Here is an 18,470-nt window from a genome sequence, read left to right on the forward strand (position 1 = left end):
TGGACAAAAAACTTTTTAAAATTAGTTGGTTTTTCGAAAATAGTCGAAATTATTTTTTACGTTTTTATCGACCCGATTTTATGAAAGTGCATTAAATTTCTAACAGAAAAGGTGCACGGTATTTTTTTTCTAAGTGCTACCGTTTCTGAGATACATCAGTTATAAAAAAAATATATTTTCTTTATAACATACCGATTTTTTTTTAATTTTCAGTTTCAGATTCTATTCAACCTAGAATCAAGTGCCAAAAGTTAGACTAGAGTGAAAATGGCAAACCAATGATGCAAATTATGGTTTTTGATCACAAAGAATGTATATGCAAAATTTCAGAGAAATAAAAAAATAAATATAAAATAAAATTGAAATCTCGAAAAAAAATCATGATTTCACAGAGAATTGCTCCAAAGGAAAACCTGCAAAAAAAAGCTACTTTAAGATTTTTGAAAATTTGGCGATAAATGCTTTGCTTTTTGTACTGCGCAGAAATCTTTCACATCTATGAGAGCCTTGGAAAATGATCACAAAAGTTGTCAACAACAAGTTTAAAGTACAATATCTACTTCTGTCTGATAAATTCACATCAGTGCTGCCAGTTTCGCGAATAACATACCCTCTTAACAGGATGCATCTGCCCGCCAGAAGGCAAAATGGATTTGGTTCCTTCTTTTATTTAAGGAATTTGGCCTTTTGGCATGACGGACATTTGGTCATAACGGACATAATATGGAACTGCTAAAGAGAAAGGGTTTTTCGATGTATGAACTAATTTTGTGATTTCATGAATTTAGTTCATGATTCCATATATTATTTTTATGTAACGCATCCAATGCATTAAGCTGTGGCTGTTAGGATTGAAAAATGAAAAAAAAAAAAAGCTGAACATAAGAATCGAACTCTAGTCCACTGAGGGAAAGCCCAATGTCGCTACTTCTCGGCCGTCCTTGCTTCTTGGGAATGGAACAATAGAAGTGTAACTGGTTATGCATTTTATCGACTGATGAGCATTGTAGAGTGCCATGAATTCTTCTTCTTATTGCCATTACATCCCTACACTTAGACAGAGCCGCCTCACAGCTTAGTGTTCATTAAGCACTTCCACAGTTAATAACTACAAGGTTTTTTAGCCAAATTACCATTTTTGCATTCGTATATCATGAGGCTAACACGATGATACTTTTATGCCCAGGGAAGTCGAGACAATTTCCAATCCTAAAATTGTCTAGACCGGCACCGGGAATCGAACCCAGCCACCCTCAGCATGGTCTTGCTTTGTAGAGTGCCATGAATAAAGTTCCTGAAATCATGAACTACAGTAGTCGCCTCTCCACATGTCGATATTGAAGGGACCATCGAGATAGTGAGAGATCGAGGAATGGAAGGAAATTTTAAATGGTTAGTGGGGTACTAGATCCAAAAAAAAGCTCGTTACTACGAAAAACGACAACAAAAAAAGTTGATTCCTGTTGTTGATGTGTTTGTAGTTTTTCAAAGATGGTCTAGTAGCCTAAAAATCTAAACATATCGGCATAAGGAAAGTGAATCTTGAACAAAATATGATCAGAACCCATCGGATAGGGAAATTATCGAGATGTAGGAAGTCCACATATAGGGGAACTGCCCCTGGAATTCACCTCATGGCTCCGATGTTCATCCCATCGAAAACAAAGCAAACGAAAGCATTTTCTTTTATTTCTTAGTTTTGCATTTTTTCAACAGTTAGCAGCCATCCCGTAACACGGTAGATCACTTCATGATCATGACTTAGTGTGTTGCGGTGTAAGATCTACCAAACTGAGCCCTAGCTTAATCCATTTTTCTAGCTTTTCTAGGACAATACGTTGTAGTAACTAAGGATTCATCGTATTTAGTCCCCGCTACCAACAGTAGTCTCAGAAATAAAACATAATTAATGTTACAAGGACTATTATTCTTCCATTTACTTCCACTATTAACTTTTTTATGTATCAACAAGCAGATACGCATTTCGTTTCCTACTTGGAAACTTCTTCAGTGTTTGTTATCGACTGAAGAAAAACATTGCTCATTAACTTTAAATATGGTGTGTAGGTAGAACTGTAGGTAAAAAATTAGGGCATGTCGCTTGGACCGATTCGTCGTCGTCCCGTGGGTAGTAATCTAAACAGCCAGGTATATCCGTTTCCTTGATCTTTGTTAAGTAAGTTTATTTGTTTTGTTTGTAAATTTCTAAGCTTTCCGCTACGTCAAGTTTCCAAGGATTTTGTATTTGTCTGAGAAGTGATATGTTGTCTTTGATTAATTGATGATCTTCGTTAAATATATGTTCGGCTACTTTAGATTTGAAATGATAATGTATACCTTTTTCAGTGTCTTTGTTTGCTTTAGTTACTTCTGCCAAATGTTCTTTGAACCTCGTGTCTAGTGTTCGTTTTGTCTGTCCTATGTAGATTTTGTCACAGTGTGGGCATGATATTTTATAAACTCCAGATTTTCCTAATGCGTCAACGGGGTCTTTTGTGCTTCCAAGTAGTGTCTTCAGTTGGTTGTTCCTGCTACTGAAAACTAATTCGATACCAATTTTTCTAAATTTAGAGCGTAATGGTCTGGTTATATTATGGTCAAAATTAACGGATACTCGTCGTAATTAATTTATTATTGGTGATAATGTAGTTAATGATTTTCTGTACTGGATTTTTCTATGTTTGTCTATAATGGCTTGAATAGTTCTAGTTGAGTATCCGTTTAGTCTAGCTGTTTCAAAAATGTAATTTAATTCTTTCTGTTTCCCTGTGACGCTAAGTGGAAAAGTCTCGAGTCTATGTATCATGTGTTGGAATGCGGCTGCTTTGTGTTGGTGTGAATGGTTTGAAGTGTTGGGTATACCTCTGTGTGTGTGTGGGTTTTCTGTAAATTTCAAAATTTATTTGGTTTGATTCTCTAACTATTAAAACATCCAAAAAGGGCAATTTTCCGTCTTTCTCTTGTTCACAAGTGAACTTGATATCCCTATGTGCACTGTTAATGGCTTCTAGGATTGATGGAAGTGCGTCTTTCCTAATGATGCTGAAGATATCATCTACGTATCTCCACCATCGCTCAGGAATGGCCCCTTTTTCCTTCAAATCCTTTTCATGGCTAATCTTGAACCAGACCATTACGCTCTAAATTTAGAAAAATTGGTATCGAATTAGTTTTCAGTAGCAGGAACAACCAACTGAAGACACTACTTGGAAGCACAAAAGACCCCGTTGACGCATTAGGAAAATCTGGAGTTTATAAAATATCATGCCCACACTGTGACAAAATCTACATAGGACAGACAAAACGAACACTAGACACGAGGTTAAAAGAACATTTGGCAGAAGTAACAAAAGCAAACAAAGACACGGAAAAAGGTATACATTATCATTTCAAATCTAAAGTAGCCGAACATATATTTAACGAAGATCATCAATTAACCAAAGACAACATATCACTTCTCAGACAAATACAAAATCCTTGGAAACTTGACCTAGCGAAAAGCTTAGAAATTTACAAACAAAACAAATAAACTTACTTAACAAAGATCAAGGAAACGGATATACCTGGTTGTTTAGATTACTACCCACGGGACGACGACGAATCGGTTCAAGCGACATGCCCTAATTTTTACCTACAGATCTACCTACACACCATATTTAAAGTTAATGAGCAATGTTTTTCTTCAGTCGATAACAAACACTGAAGAAGTTTCCAAGTAGGAAACGAAATGCGTATCTGCTTGTTGATACATAAAAAAGTTAATAGTGGAAGTAAATGGAAGAATAATAGTCTTTTAACCTTGTAGCATTTCCCCTAAGACGCTCTAAAATAATTAATCATAATTAATGTTACCTTGCAGACAGTTGAAAGACTCGAATTCCTCTTGTTTGATGCTAGACTGTATGCAGCGGAAACAACTTTTCAAGCAATTAGTTATAAAACCTCGGTACCCGGTCCTAGGCTGAACTGACTGCTTTAAAAATCGAGTGAGGGGTTTAAATACGTACTAACTTTTCATGAACTGGTGAAAATGGTAGTGAGAGGAACACACGGAAGTTCTTATTACTGAACAAATTCTCTTGCTTGAAATGGTCTTGTAGACAGAGCTAAATCCCGGGTTTTCATTGTTTTACTGGTGATATTCTAGAAGCAAGATAAAGATGTGGTTAGGGCTCTGATGCATGGCCAAAAACAGTATCACTGTTCTGTTTTCTCAAAACAGGATTGATTTCTTATTGATAAGGGGCGCGCCTTCAATGAGATTGTATTCTGTAAAGGGTCTAAATAGCGGGACCTTGTCATGGTGTTCTTTAGAAAACAAAACAACAACTGTATCGAAACCGATACTGCATTGCTTATCAATAGTAATGAAGTAACTCGACATGCACTTTAACACTAAGGATACGGGTAACGCTACAATAGATCTAATAACAGGTCGCAGTGGCACATCCGAACAGGAAAAAAAAATGTTGACAAAAAGAATCGATCAAATTGGTGCTGTATTTCTTTGTTTCGCGATGAAATGAATATATGCTCAGTGAGATGGAGGTCGGAACAGTTCCCCTATGTAGATTGAAGGGACTGAGGAAACCATCGACATAGGGAGAGATTTCGAGATATAAAACTTTGATATGTAGAGAGTCGACTATATAATCATGATGCCATGAACTGACGAACTTCATGCTTTTATGATTTTATGTTCATGATAATGGGAATGGATTTGTTTCCGTGTACTATTTAAGAAGGGATCACATCCATCGTTGCCTTAATCCAGGTAAGTGCCTACTTTTAAAGAAGGGATCATATCCATCATTGCCTGATTTCAGGCAAATGGTCACTTTTTAAAAAGTGGTCAAATCCACCATTGCCTTGATCCGGACAAGCGTCTACTTTTAAAGAACAGATCGCATCCACCATTCCCTTAGTGCGGGCAAAGAGCTTCTTTTGAAGAAAAAACGGGCTTAAAACGGGCAAGTGCCTACTCTCTATAACATTCACTATTTCCTTATTTCTAATAAATGCCAACTTTTAAATAAGAAATCATGAAAATCATCTATTTTTCGTTTCGTTTCGAACCAGTTAAATAATTTATTCTAATAACTCGTTCTCCTTAGTCTAGCGGTAAGACTAAGCTGCGAGACGGCAATGTCCCCATGGGGGGTATAATTCCAATAAGAAGAAGAAGAAGATTCTAATAACTTTTCACCATATATGTTTTAACTAACAAACTCTCTATATTGTCGAATAATGCTCCCAATTATTGAGCCAACCCTCAACTGACACAAAACTTTCTTCCCGAGGTATCTATAAAGGCAGTATGTGTTCCTTGGATCTTATTTTTATTTTTTTTATCTTTATTAAAGAGATTTGCAGCCCTAGGCTGGCTCATCTCTATTAATCGAATTAAATCTAAATATCAATTACAATTCATTTAATATTTCTCAACATTATTGATCGTTTTCTTTTATCACGAACTTGTTTTTTCTGAAGCCGATCAATCCATTTTTCAGGATTCCCATCGTACTCCGGTTCTTCTTCTGACGTCTCCATTCCAGCTTCATCGGTTGAAAGGTCATTTTGCATTTCTACGGGTCGTTCCATAGCGGGTTGTTCGGGTTTTTTATTCACTTTCTTCCTAAGCAGCGATCTCGCAGTTGTCGTGTCGCTTTGCACCAAGGGGATGCTACTGTCATAATTTTGCCTACTCAACATCGAAATAACATGACGTCATTTGTTTTTGTTTTGATCTCCGACAACCGAAACAAATTAAACAAGATTGTCGCAAAAAAGTGTATTTTAGATTTTAGGATGTAAAACATATTGCGAAGAATAAATACGTCAGGCATTAAAAACTAACGACATTCGTGCATGGAAAATGTTGGTTTCGCAACGCAGGTAAGTTTAAACTTCATTTTCTAAAATGATCTGCTCTCCTCAGCCTTTTATTCATTCATTGCAGGTTTCCAGAAAGCTGGATAGAACGCCCGTTATTGCGGTTACTGCATGCCGATTCCTGCCGATACTATAATGAACAGATTGTTTGGATCTGCCATCAGAATGCAAAAATATGTCCAAGACGTTTCTACGGCAGTGATTTCGTGTTGGCCAAAGAGGAAAGGAATCTGATACCTACCACGGCAATTTTTGGGCTGATGCAAACTCCTTGCATTGCAACGCAAGATGTTTTCTAAGGTTGTTTCACTAGACAGTTAGTTCAATCAATTAAAAAAAAAAACAATTAATGTGATCTTTTTGTTTGAGAAATAAAATATGTATGTTACCAAAGATTTACAATTGTTATTCTATTCCAAGTAATTCTTAAAAACTCTAGTGTCCGTGTTAGTCAACGACAAACAAATATTTTAATGGTAACATTGCTGTAGCACATAGAAAAAACATAGCAGAGAAGTGATTCATTACTAAGTAGAAGTCTTTTGGATCAGCTAACCCTCCCCTTGCCTCAAAGCATTTACAGTATTTCATTTAATGTTATCCGGTACCTATATTGGATTTTTTTTCTTTTTGTACTTTATTCGGTACTGCTATAAGTTCACTTAGCCTTAGCTTTTGCTGCTTCGTACCAAAATCTAAGAAATTAGTGCATGGAGGAAGAGATTGATTTGAATATGGAGGAAAAAACCTGCCGAATCTCAAAAGTGAGCATCCGTATGAAATGATGCCGAATTGATTTGATCACTACTGCGTTTAAAACAATTAAATATAATGGAATATTGGCAAGTTTTCGTCGAAAAACTTTCAATTAACGAAAATACGTTAATTGGAACAATAATCCGCTTACTCTAATAAACATTTTTTAGGGTAAACGTTACAAAAAGTGGGTACCAAAATCCAAAGTACCAAACCACATGTGGGGTAGATGGGTTATCTATGGATTTTGACAGCTGTGTCGTCCCTCTGCTTTGCACCGCTGATCGTTTCGTTTGCAGTTGTCGAAGCGTTGGTTGCTGCTGCAGTTGACGGTCGATTTTATTTTTGTTCCCTACGTTGTTTTGAACAATAGGGCCACTTGGAGGTGTGTTATCCAAAATAGCTGCTTGGTTGGAACTAGTTTGCACCAAGAGCTTTTTGTTCATGGCGCAAGTTTTACCGATATGAACCAAATTCGTACAATGTCGACATGTGGTCGGCTGCGAATTATAAGATAGGTAAGTTCGTTCACTTTTTATTGTGACATATGATTTCAGGTGTTCTTTCAATGTCATTTGAACAACCCGTACACCTGAAGGAATTCCTCTTCCAGCGAAAGTTTTTCCCCATACAGCTTCCTTAACACTGAAGACTTCGCCATACTGCTGCAAGTATGATGTAATGTCGGTATTCGTCACGTTTTCAGACAGATCGTGTATTTTAATTTCCACTCTGTTGTCATCCATCGTAAGGCGCACTTTGTACCGCTTCCCGTTCACCTCGAGCTCGTGACGGTCATTGTGCAGCTCAACCACCATTTGAGCTGTTTCAAGTTTGTCGCATTTTACATGCACACAGCACTGAATATGATTCATTTGCAAGCGTTGAATCTGTTTTGGCCGTAAGCCAAGAGTACGGAAGATGAAATTATGCACATCTTCATAACTCGGACGTTTCTCGAAATCTCGGAAATCCACTTTAAATGTATTTTCACGAAGTGTCACCATGTTCACTATGAGAAGAAATTGAATTGTGGTGCTCAGTACGAGCACATCCGGACGCAGCAAAGGCTTCAGCACAACTGGATCTTAAATTGTAGATGTTGAGCAAACATTTCTTCCCTTCATTTCGTGATTGTAAGGACGTGATCAACTATACAACTGCTTCTGTATAGAAAAGTGTACTTATCCCAAGTACTAATCCACAACAATAAAAAAAAGATTACTCAGCTGAGCATTACATAGCCAGCCACGATGTGTTCAATCCTATGCTATGTACTTATTTTTTTTACCGGGATCTCAGCTATTTCTTTAACATTTAACTGAGATTCGCACAGCCGAACCGCAGTTAGCATATTTTTTGCTAAAATATCAGTCAAAATTGCTGAAAATCAGCAAATAATTTGCCGAAATCAGCTAACTTACGTCTTTTTTGCAGGGACACCAGTTTTTTTTAATTTGCTGGGCACACGGCGGATTTGGCCAAGCTGAATAAAACTGAGTGTGTATGCTAATACGCCAGATTCGAATTATCGAAAGAATTCTCCAGAGTTCCCAACAGCATTTGTCTGGCATCCCGAAAGAACTCACCAAATATCCGAAAGAATTCGCCTTGCCTCCTAGGGGAATAAGCCCAAATGCTCGGAAGAATTCACCCATTTTCCCGGAGTAATTTGTCCGAAATATCAAAAAAATCCGCCCGAATTTGCACTCTAATTCCCGAAAAAAAATTGTCGTACCTTCCTGAGGAATTTGCCGTTGATCCCGGATGAAGTCGTCGCAACTTCCGAGGTTTTATAGCTACGGAAAAAACTTCTTCCAGAAAGATTAACTTTGAATTATTTGCCGAGAACCCTTCAGCATCACCACGCGGGTCTCAAACATTAGTTTTGCTCCGGCCACTGTGTGCGCTGCTGCCATGGCACTTCAGTTTGGTCTTAATTAAATTTATTCAACATCAAACTTGGCAACGTACCCCGATGAACCAACAAGAACCAACCACATAGCTTCGGGTATTCCCCAGTACTGCTCGGTTGTATTTCACACGTGGTTTTTCGGTCTCCGTCCCATGGGGGAATGGGCTCACTCGAATAGGTGGGACATCTGCATTGGATACCCTAACATGAGCGACCACCACAACCAACCACCAATGACCGTGGCCGTAGGAGAGTCGTCTAAATCAGCAACGACGACGACGAACTGCGGTATGGGATTTGCTCTTGGTCGTGTCGTCGTATCTGCTGCTGCTGGATGACTGGTTGGTGGGGGATTTACTGCAACCAGCAGCTGTGGAGGATGACGACGGCATTGTTGAATTGCCTGGCTGCGATAAGCGCGTTACGGGGGATTGCAAGTGGCATGCTTGTAATTGAACATGTTGTAATGCCAATCACGGGAGAAAATATAGGTTGGTGATGCACCTTCTGTTGTAGACATCTTTGTTCTCATTCGACGTTGTTCGTTTGAAGCTACCCTGGCTTTGGCAGTCAGCGGAGAGAAAGGCACCCGCGCCAGTTTGTTCGAGTTTCATTAATTCTGTGTTATACTGTGTAGCAGAGCTAGTACTTTGTAGAAACAGCATGTCAGGATGTCAAACGGTAAAGTCGGTATTGAACCTTTTACTCATTTGAGGTTTTGAATCAACATAATTGGTAATTGGTCTACCTACATGAATTTATCAAATTTGCATCGTATATGCTAAAACGATAGAGTCATCTTCATATGTCCGGGACGAGTAAATTTCAAACGGTTTTTATGCAGAGTTGATAATATTTTTTACAAATTTCTAAACTTTTCTTCAAAAGCATGTTATTAATTTTAATCTTGAGTTTTGAAAGACCAGCAATGTGATGCGCAAATATAATAAGAATCACATCTATTTCAGGTTGTCAAGTGCTAAATCAAAGGGTTCAATTATGCATAGCAAGGCATTGTCGTTACGAAGTTCAAGTTCAAAATAATTCTCGCATTATTGGAAAAAAAAATAATGGAATTGATGACATGACTACCTAAATAGAATTAAATGATGAATTATTCGTGCTCGAATCGATGGTATTGATTTCACGATGAACGATGCGATGAGCATGACACGGGGGAGAAAGGGGAGAGTTATTTTAAAAATATTGTGGCAAAGAGTACACGTACAAAACAAAAGTGAACACATTTGGCTGTATTTTTTCTTGCCGCTCCTATAACCCATAGAATATGTAGAGTTGGTTCGCTTAGAAAGGTGTGCTACCGCGGAAGAAAGAAGGTCTGTGGATGAGGAACAAATGGTGTAACCATTTGCCGTTTGGTTGGTGAGCAAGACTGCCGGAATGACAGCTATTCGATAGTGGAAACGGACGAACGATAGCGGGTTGTTGGCATCAGTTTAGTTTATGTTGTAACATTGATGATTATCGTGATAAAAATTGAGGTTGATGTTCTTTGTTTATGGAGTTTGTGATATGGAAATTAGAGCTCAACTATCTTGCCGAGCAAACGGTTGAATGATCCGTTTGATGTATATTGATTTATTATATAGAATTATAGAATATTCGAAAAAAATCAAATTTTCCCTTTGTAATGGATTGAAATTCAGGGTACTCCCGAAAGATGCGTGCATATCTCATCACATTCGCATCGTAACAAGCGATTGTCGAATTCAACATGAAATAAAGGGAAAATGATCGTACATCTAGCGTAATAGCCGTTTTTGGTTATAGGATTTGCTAAGACTAGGATTCAAATCCAACAAAAATCCGAAATTTGCTTGGCGAGCTATTAGCTCAGCCATCTTATAACTATTGAATAAATCTATTTAAACACTGAAGAAGTAATGTTCCTTGGCATTGTTCAAAATGTATCAAAACAATGTTTTCAATGCGTATACAACACATTGGCATTCGAAACAGCGCGCCAAGCCGAGCTATTGACATCCAACAGTAACTACTACTACTCTCCAACACTCCTCCTTAGTAGATATACCACTCTCCTAAAGAATAAAGGCTCCTCCTGAATATGAACTCCCCCTCGACGAAAAATGTTTACTGCGTTTCTTACAGCTGCTTAATGAAAAATAAGGCACCTCGTTTTTCACCAACCAGCACTACCTCATTTCCTCTTGAAATGTTACATCCTTCAGGTCCAAAACAGACATTGTATCCATCTTCAATCATTCGACTAACTGACAAGACGTTTGTATAACTTGGGTATGCTTTAGCCTCATGCATGTTTTCTGTCCTTCCCCGTTGATTCCAGTGAATCTTCCAGATCCGCTCTTCTTCGCTGCAACACTCCAGCCGTCAGGCAATCTCACCTTTTCCATGCAAGGCCTTATAATTTCCAATAACTTCTTGTTTCCAGTCATGTGTCTTCAACGACTATCAATAAACCAACCTACCGACACACGATTGGCATTGGTTACGGTAGTGAAGCAAACATTTCTATAATCGCCATCATCCTTACTATCTGCTTTTTGTTTTTCCATCTTCCCACCGTTTATTTTCATCCAGATTTTGCCTCAATGCCGCAAAGTATGGACAATCTCTTCTGAAATGACCCTCTTCGTCTCAATCGAAGCAACGCCTTGAATTTGAGCATCTGATCTGTTATTGTCTTCCATGTTGTGATCCGCTACCGAATGTCCTTCCAACGCTGTTATTAATGGATTATATTATATTATACCCATCCCAAGAAGTATCTGTACTAATCCAGACTGCCTCAATGCTCACAGAGATTCGGAGTGTAAAATGAACATCAACTGCATGGTAATAAACTGCCAAGAGAAGCATAACTCATTGCTACATCAGCCGTACGCATATCCCACATGCAATGTACATACTAGCACAGATCGAACACCAGTGATACTGATACTAGTATTTCTGGATAAATGGTCATCATATACACGAATCGAAAGTTCTCTGACAGAGGAGTTATGATGTGATGGATTTGTACGACCACAAAGCTTATCGTGAACAGCGGGTATGACAAGTCAAGAGAAGGCATCAAAGACAGTTGACCTGACTGTGTTAAGTATGTTGTGGATTCTACCGAAAAAGGTGTAATAAGTTCTGCACATACGGTGAAACGACTAGATTTACCGAAACAATCCATGCGATTTGCTGAAATGACAAAAAAGTGTCGGCATCTAGGAGATCTTGCGATGTCAGATTATACACTGGAGACACCGCGTATATTGATTGGAATGGAGCATTTGCATTTGTTTGCTCCAATAGAGTCTCGCATCGGGGTTCCAGGAAAAACAACAGAGGTGAGGACCGCTCCCAGATGGACAATTTATGGTCCACAGGACAAATCACCACGTGAGCCTTTATCTACATTGGAGACTGATGAAGACTATGGGATCAAAAAAATGGCGATATCACACTCATAGCCAGTCAGGCGAATCTATGAAATTGTAATGCCCTTAGGAGACGGCTGCATCCGAATCAACCGTCTCCAGCTGCTGCTCGGTCCGCAGCAGTTCCGTAGCAATACTGCTTCCCGCGAAATACATCACAAAACTGAATGCTCACTTCGTTCAACTGTCACCTCTCGCATCTAGTACTCATGACCAGGGACAGAAAAAGTCATTTCAACTACACTCAAACAGCTGACATCCAACACACAATCAAGTTGCTAGTCCGTCCCGAATTTGAATGTGCGAATGAATAGGACGGCATGTGCACGAACAGCAGCAAGCGTCGACTCTCGGTGTCAGCGTTGTTTTATGCGGTGTCAAAATGAATCTTCATCTTGGAACATCGATATTCAATTTTAAACCTCAAAATATGAATATCATTCCATACTGCGGTGCATGGATTCAACATTTTGAAGTCAGATTCCTAAAATATATGCATCGGTTTAGTATATAAAGTAGAATATACATTATATCATTTATCGGTGCAAATTAACCGCAATTTAAAATATTCATTTCAGCCCCGGTAGATATTCATTTTTTACACTCGATTATCAATCGGCTATTAAAGGTCAGGCGACAAATCTGGTTTGGAAGTTTGACAGCATGCTGCGAGATGTTCGTGCCTGCATCACCGAGCGTCTGATTAAAACAAACACGAATCGATGACGAAACTGCCTACCGAGTTTCGATGCAAGTGATAGTAAAACCACAGACAAACAGACGTAACACTAAAGAAATCATTATCGACCATGACTTCAACGATCAATTTCAAATTGGTTGATTGCGCAATTCACAACTAGAAGCGCTAGTGTCGTAATCATTCGGGTTTGACATTTCACTCCAGCGCCTTCTGGTGACGATGTCATACGAAACATCGTTTCGTGTAAAATGCTCGCAAGATAGTGGTAGAGTAGTTGTGCGATGGATTTTTAAGAAAAATGTTCAAGCTGTTACGTCTGTTTGTCTGTGGTAAAACGAAGATTTCCGTCCTTGCTCATGATTATATGCCCTCTTATTCAGTCAATATAGTTACTCATACCCCTCTCAATCCCTACACCTTCCTCCTGCTCAACTCTTTTACAATTTTATTATTACTATTTTGCCCTGCTTTATAATGCCCAAGAACATCAACCTTACACCATATACAGAAAAAAACATCAACAATATTCTAGGCAATTCATTGCTTATAAGTTCTTTCTATCTGTTTACATTTTCTAGCTCTGAACTCACGTCAACCACTGATTTCGGCGATTTCGAAATGCAGTCATGGATAGAGTATACCAGGATCTAGAACATCAATTTTGCATCAAAATTAGGAACAAATCATCAACAATATTCTACCCCAGTCATGGCTGACTTTGTTCTCACTCTTTTTTTACATTTTCTAACACTGAACTCAGATCAACTACTGATCTCGGAATGCAGTCATGGATAGAACTTACCAGGTTCTAGAACATCAATCTTGCATCAAAATCAGAAATAAATCATCAACAATATTCTACGCAACTCATTGCTTACTTGCTTTCCCTCTTTGTTTACATTTTCTAACACTGGACTCAAATCAACTTCTGATCTCGGAATGCAGTCATAGACAGAGCTTACCAGGCTCTAGAACATTAATCTCTCATCAAAATCAGAAACAAATCATCAACAATATTCTTCCCCAGCCTTTGCTGACTTTGTTCTCACTCTTTGTCTACATTTTCTAACATTGAACTCAAGTCAACCATCTCCGAATGCAGTCATGGATAGAACTTACCAGACTCTAGAAACATCAATCTTGCGTCAAAATCAGAAACATATCATCAACAATATTCTATGCAAGTCTTTGCTTACAAGTTCTTACTCTTTGTTTACATTATTTAATACTGAGCTCAAGTCAACCACTGATTTCGGAATGCAGTCACGGATAGAACCTACCAGGCTCTAGAACATCAATCTTGCATCTAAATCAAAAACAAATCATCAACAATATTCTACGCAACTATTTGCTTACATATTCATACAATGGTACCTCCTCGGGGGAATGATTGTTTACCCTACCAAGGATACCCTCTCGGGGGAATTATTGTTTACCCTCTCAGGGGAATGATTGTTCAACCTATCAAGGATTACCTTTCGGAAAATTGTCTAGTTCACACTACTAATAATCCACACTTTGAAATCTATAGATTTAATCAACTTAGTTTATCAGCGCACACATAGATATCTTCCATGCGATAAACAAATCTTCTATCTATCTATCTATATCTATCTATCTATTATATATATAAAACTCAATGTTTGTATGTTTGTATGTATGTTCCAGCATAACTTCTGAACCCATTTACCGATTTTAACCAAATTTGGAACACACATTCTTTATCTTAAGGAGACGACGATAGGGGGGTTAGGTATGCCCTTGGGAAAAGGGGGAGGGAGTGGGGGCGGGGTATTGCTTAGTTATCGATCAACTCAATGTAAATTCTGAACCCCTTGGCCGATTTCAACCAAATTTATTACATCAATTCTTTATCTTAAGGAGGAGATGATAGGGGGTTGAGCATGCTCTTTTGAAAAGGGGGAGGGTATGGAGGGAGGGGTATTGCTTAGTTATCGATCAACTCAGTGTTAATTCTGAGTCTCTTAGACGATCTCAACCAAATTTGGAACACAAATTCTTTATCTTACAGAGGGGTCGATAGGGGGGTGAAGCATGCTCTTTGGAAAAGGGGGAGGGTGTGGGGGGAGTTGTATTACTTAGTTATCGATCAACGCAGTGTAAATTCTGAACCCCTTGGCCGATTTCAACCAAATTTGGAACACAAATTCTTTATCTTAAGAAGGGGACGATAGGGGGGCAAAGCATGCTCTTTGGAAAGGGGGAGAGTATGGGGGGAAAGGTAGTGCTTAGTTATCGATCAACTCAGTGTAAATTCTGAACCCCTTGGCCGATTTCGACCAAATTTGGAACACAAATTCTTTATCTTACAGAGGGGACGATAGGGTGGCTGAACATGCTCTTCGGAAAAGGGGAGGGTGTGGGGGGAGGTGTATTGCTTAGATATCGATCAACTCAGTGTAAATTCTGAACCCCTTGGCCGATTTCAAACAAATTTGGAACACAAATTCTTTATCATAAGGAGACGACGATAGAAGGTTAGGGATGCTCTTTACAAAAGAGGGAGGGTATGGGGAAGGGGTATTGTTTAGCAATCGATCAACCCAATGTAAATCCTGAGCCTCATGACCGATTTGAACCAAATTTGTATCAAATATTGTCTGTCCTAAGGAAGCGATTTTAGTGGATGTGGTTAAGTCATTTTAAAAGGGGGAGGGTGTGGGAGAGGGGTATTGTTTAGTTATCGATCAATTCAGCATGACTTCTGAACCCATTTATCGATGTCCACCAAATTTGGAACCCATATTATCTGTCTAAGGAAGACTATATCAGACTGGGTAGGAGTGCCATAGCTAAATGAGAGAGAGGGTATATTTATTAAGCGAACAGTTTAGTATACCTTTTTATCGCATAGGTCAATCCAAACCAAACACGTAAACACGGAATGGGAGGGGGAGGTATTTGGATTGGGTATTGTTTAGAAAACGACTTAATTTAAAATCCCTCTTATTTAGTACATCCGAGGTTCTTTGACATTGTACAATGCTCCGAAAACAAATTGCCCGAATTCCTTAAAAATAGCAAATCCTCGACAATAACATTTTCCCGGTAATAACATTTCCCCAAAAATGACTAACGAAAATTATATTTCCCGAAAATGATACTTCCCGATACACATATCCCAGAATATGACATTTCCCTGAAAATGACATATCCCTGAATGAAGCAGGCCATTAACATAACACTATTTGGCCTAAGGTCATTCGACATGAAGGATATTTGGGATAATTATGAACAGCATCAGAAAAATCTTGCATAGAAAGCAAGCATTTGCTGGGTATAAAACAATGATAATTGTTGTTCATCGGAATAATGGTATGCCCAGTGAAAAGCAATGATTAATGTGTTTCCTCCGGAATGGTGGATGTGATTGCTTCTTTAAAAGTAGGCATTTGCCCGGAATAAGGCAATGGTGGGTGTGATCCCTTCTTTAAAAATATGCGTTGCCCGGAATATGGCATCGATGGATGTTTTTCCTTCTTTAGAAATAGACGTTTGCCCGGAATAAGACCTTTCAAACCCACGATCCCTTCTTCAAAATCAGTCAATGTTTCCAAAAGCCTTCTTTTAATCAAATGATAAAGTATGAATAAGTAAATACAATTACCCTGTTGACCAATTGGTTTTATCATTTTTCGATTGTAAAATAAAACTGCAAACCAAACTGGCAATTCCGAGCAAGGCCGGGTACATAAAGCTATTAATATATATATTCAAATCAAATTTCTGGTTGTCTCGAATGATAAATTTACCTTTTTGTGAAAAATAATTTATATGGTGTCACACATTCTATTTTTGCAAACAAGTTTTTTTCCCAGCCAGTGTCATAAATGTCACAAACTAAACTTTAATAATATTGTGTTTCCGTGTACTTTTTTCAAACAAAACAAGCCCTTGCGATTCCTCCTCTTGAGACCGAGAGTATAATTTCAGGAGCGCCACTGATCACAACGTACCGAGTTGGCCACTGTCGTGTCCTTAGAAGACAGCTGTATCCGAATCAGCCGTCTCCAGCACTACTGCTTCCCGCGAAATACATCACAAAACTTAGGCTTTGGTCCGATTCGTGAATCAAAATCGAATTAAACTTAAAAGTGACAGTTCAAAAATTTTCAAATAACCCTGCTCGCAGAGCAAGATTACTTTTGACAGATATTGAATCATTTTTGATAGATGTTTTGTTGGTCTTGCTGGGTAGCACTAAAGACACTATATACAAAGACGCGAAATCTGATCCCTGAGCAAATATTTCGACAGGCTACCCTGAATGCGCAACACTGCTCATATTCAATAAAGTTTTCAAATTGGTGTAAATGGTTTTCCTAGTTTCAAAAAAATGATTAGTAACGCTTTTATCCACGCAATTCAGGTAGCAAATACAATATAAACAAGCTGAAAGTCATTTTCTACCATTTGTAGAGGTACATTAGGCTACATTGATCCAGAAATATTACAACAATAATTTAAACATGTTTATTTGCGGAAGTTAAATTAGCCCTTACCAAATGTTCTGCGTGATTTTTTGGAATGACAGGTCTTTTGCTCGATTGGAATAGCACTGACAGTAAATTTGGAATTCCAATTGGAACATTTCCCGTCTTTGTTTATAGCACTCAAAATAATTGTCACTTTAATTCCACTATATAAAGTCATGTAGACTTTAAAAATCGAAACTTTCATCGGCCTTACTGGAATCAAATAAAACTTACTCAAATCACAAGTGCATCTTAATAAGAAATGTAGTGGAATTCATTAGAAAACATCGAAAATAATATCTCTATACATTGAAAATAATATCTATAATTTATGAAAAATATATGAGTGGGGTTCTCAAAGCGAAATGTATGTTTATCAACTATCGCTAATGAAACATTCTGCAAAAGCATTATGAGAACGATTTGCGAAGCAAAATGTTTGAGTATGAAATAGTTCTGTACTCAATTTTGCCCTCGTCCGCTTCTAGTGGACGGGATATACAACACTAACAGGGATGCAATGGAAAAAATTATCAAAGTTTCACTTAAAATTTAAGTACATGGTCAAACAAAATTTCACTTAAATTTTATTTTATTTTCTAGTGAATTGAGAATAATGAGTGCCATCACTAATAAATCATTTAACTTTCACACACGAAACTACATGGAAAATATCTGCATATGTTTTCAAGTAGCTTCTAAGTGAAAATTATTTTGAGTGAGTGTCTTTAGGTAGCACCAGTCATTCTTATTCGCGAAGTCGAAGCAAATTCTGCTCTTCCCTCCTATGGGAAATCCCATTGCTATCTGTCAGAGTTTGAGTGAAACATGGTCGCCATCGCCTCCTCTCTGTTACTCTACTGTAAAAACCCATAAAGAACTGTCATTGTTTGTGTGCAAAATTTTGCTTCGACTTCGCGAATGAGCGGGGGATTTCATAATTTCCGAACTGTCACTTTCAAGTTTAATTCGATTTTGATTCACGAATCCGACCAAATCCTTAATGCTCACGGAAGCTTGGAAATACCCATTAATTGGGTTTCATGTACTCATTATTCGTCTCAGTACTGAAATGTCAAACAATGGGTATTTTTTTAAATACAAATAATGGGTATTTAAACCTCTTATTAAAGTTCATTGTTTCCTAACAATAATGGGTAAATTGTACGCTTCATTTCAGAATGAAATCTTAACGCCATTTTTGCTCCGCTTCGACGGGTTGGATATTGTTTTGTGAAAAAATAATGGATTTCCCTTTTATTCTAAGAAAAACAAAGAAGATA

At 38.0% G+C, this 18,470-nt stretch overlaps 1 protein-coding gene and 1 long non-coding RNA gene across 2 annotated transcripts in view; one reads left to right on the forward strand and one right to left on the reverse strand.

Annotated features, from left to right (window-relative positions):
- The window catches only part of LOC134226061 (whirlin), a 596,096-nt gene that overhangs the window by 453,302 nt on the left and 124,324 nt on the right, over positions 1-18,470 (reverse strand). The window lies entirely within an intron of this gene.
- Positions 5,680-6,287, forward strand: LOC134223190 (uncharacterized). Its single transcript, XR_009982476.1, has 2 exons — positions 5,680-5,895; positions 5,960-6,287. It is a non-coding gene; the product is annotated as an uncharacterized LOC134223190 (long non-coding RNA).

This window comes from Armigeres subalbatus, chromosome 3 (genome assembly GCF_024139115.2).
Source record: "Armigeres subalbatus isolate Guangzhou_Male chromosome 3, GZ_Asu_2, whole genome shotgun sequence".
Taxonomy (NCBI): Eukaryota; Metazoa; Arthropoda; class Insecta; order Diptera; family Culicidae; genus Armigeres; species Armigeres subalbatus.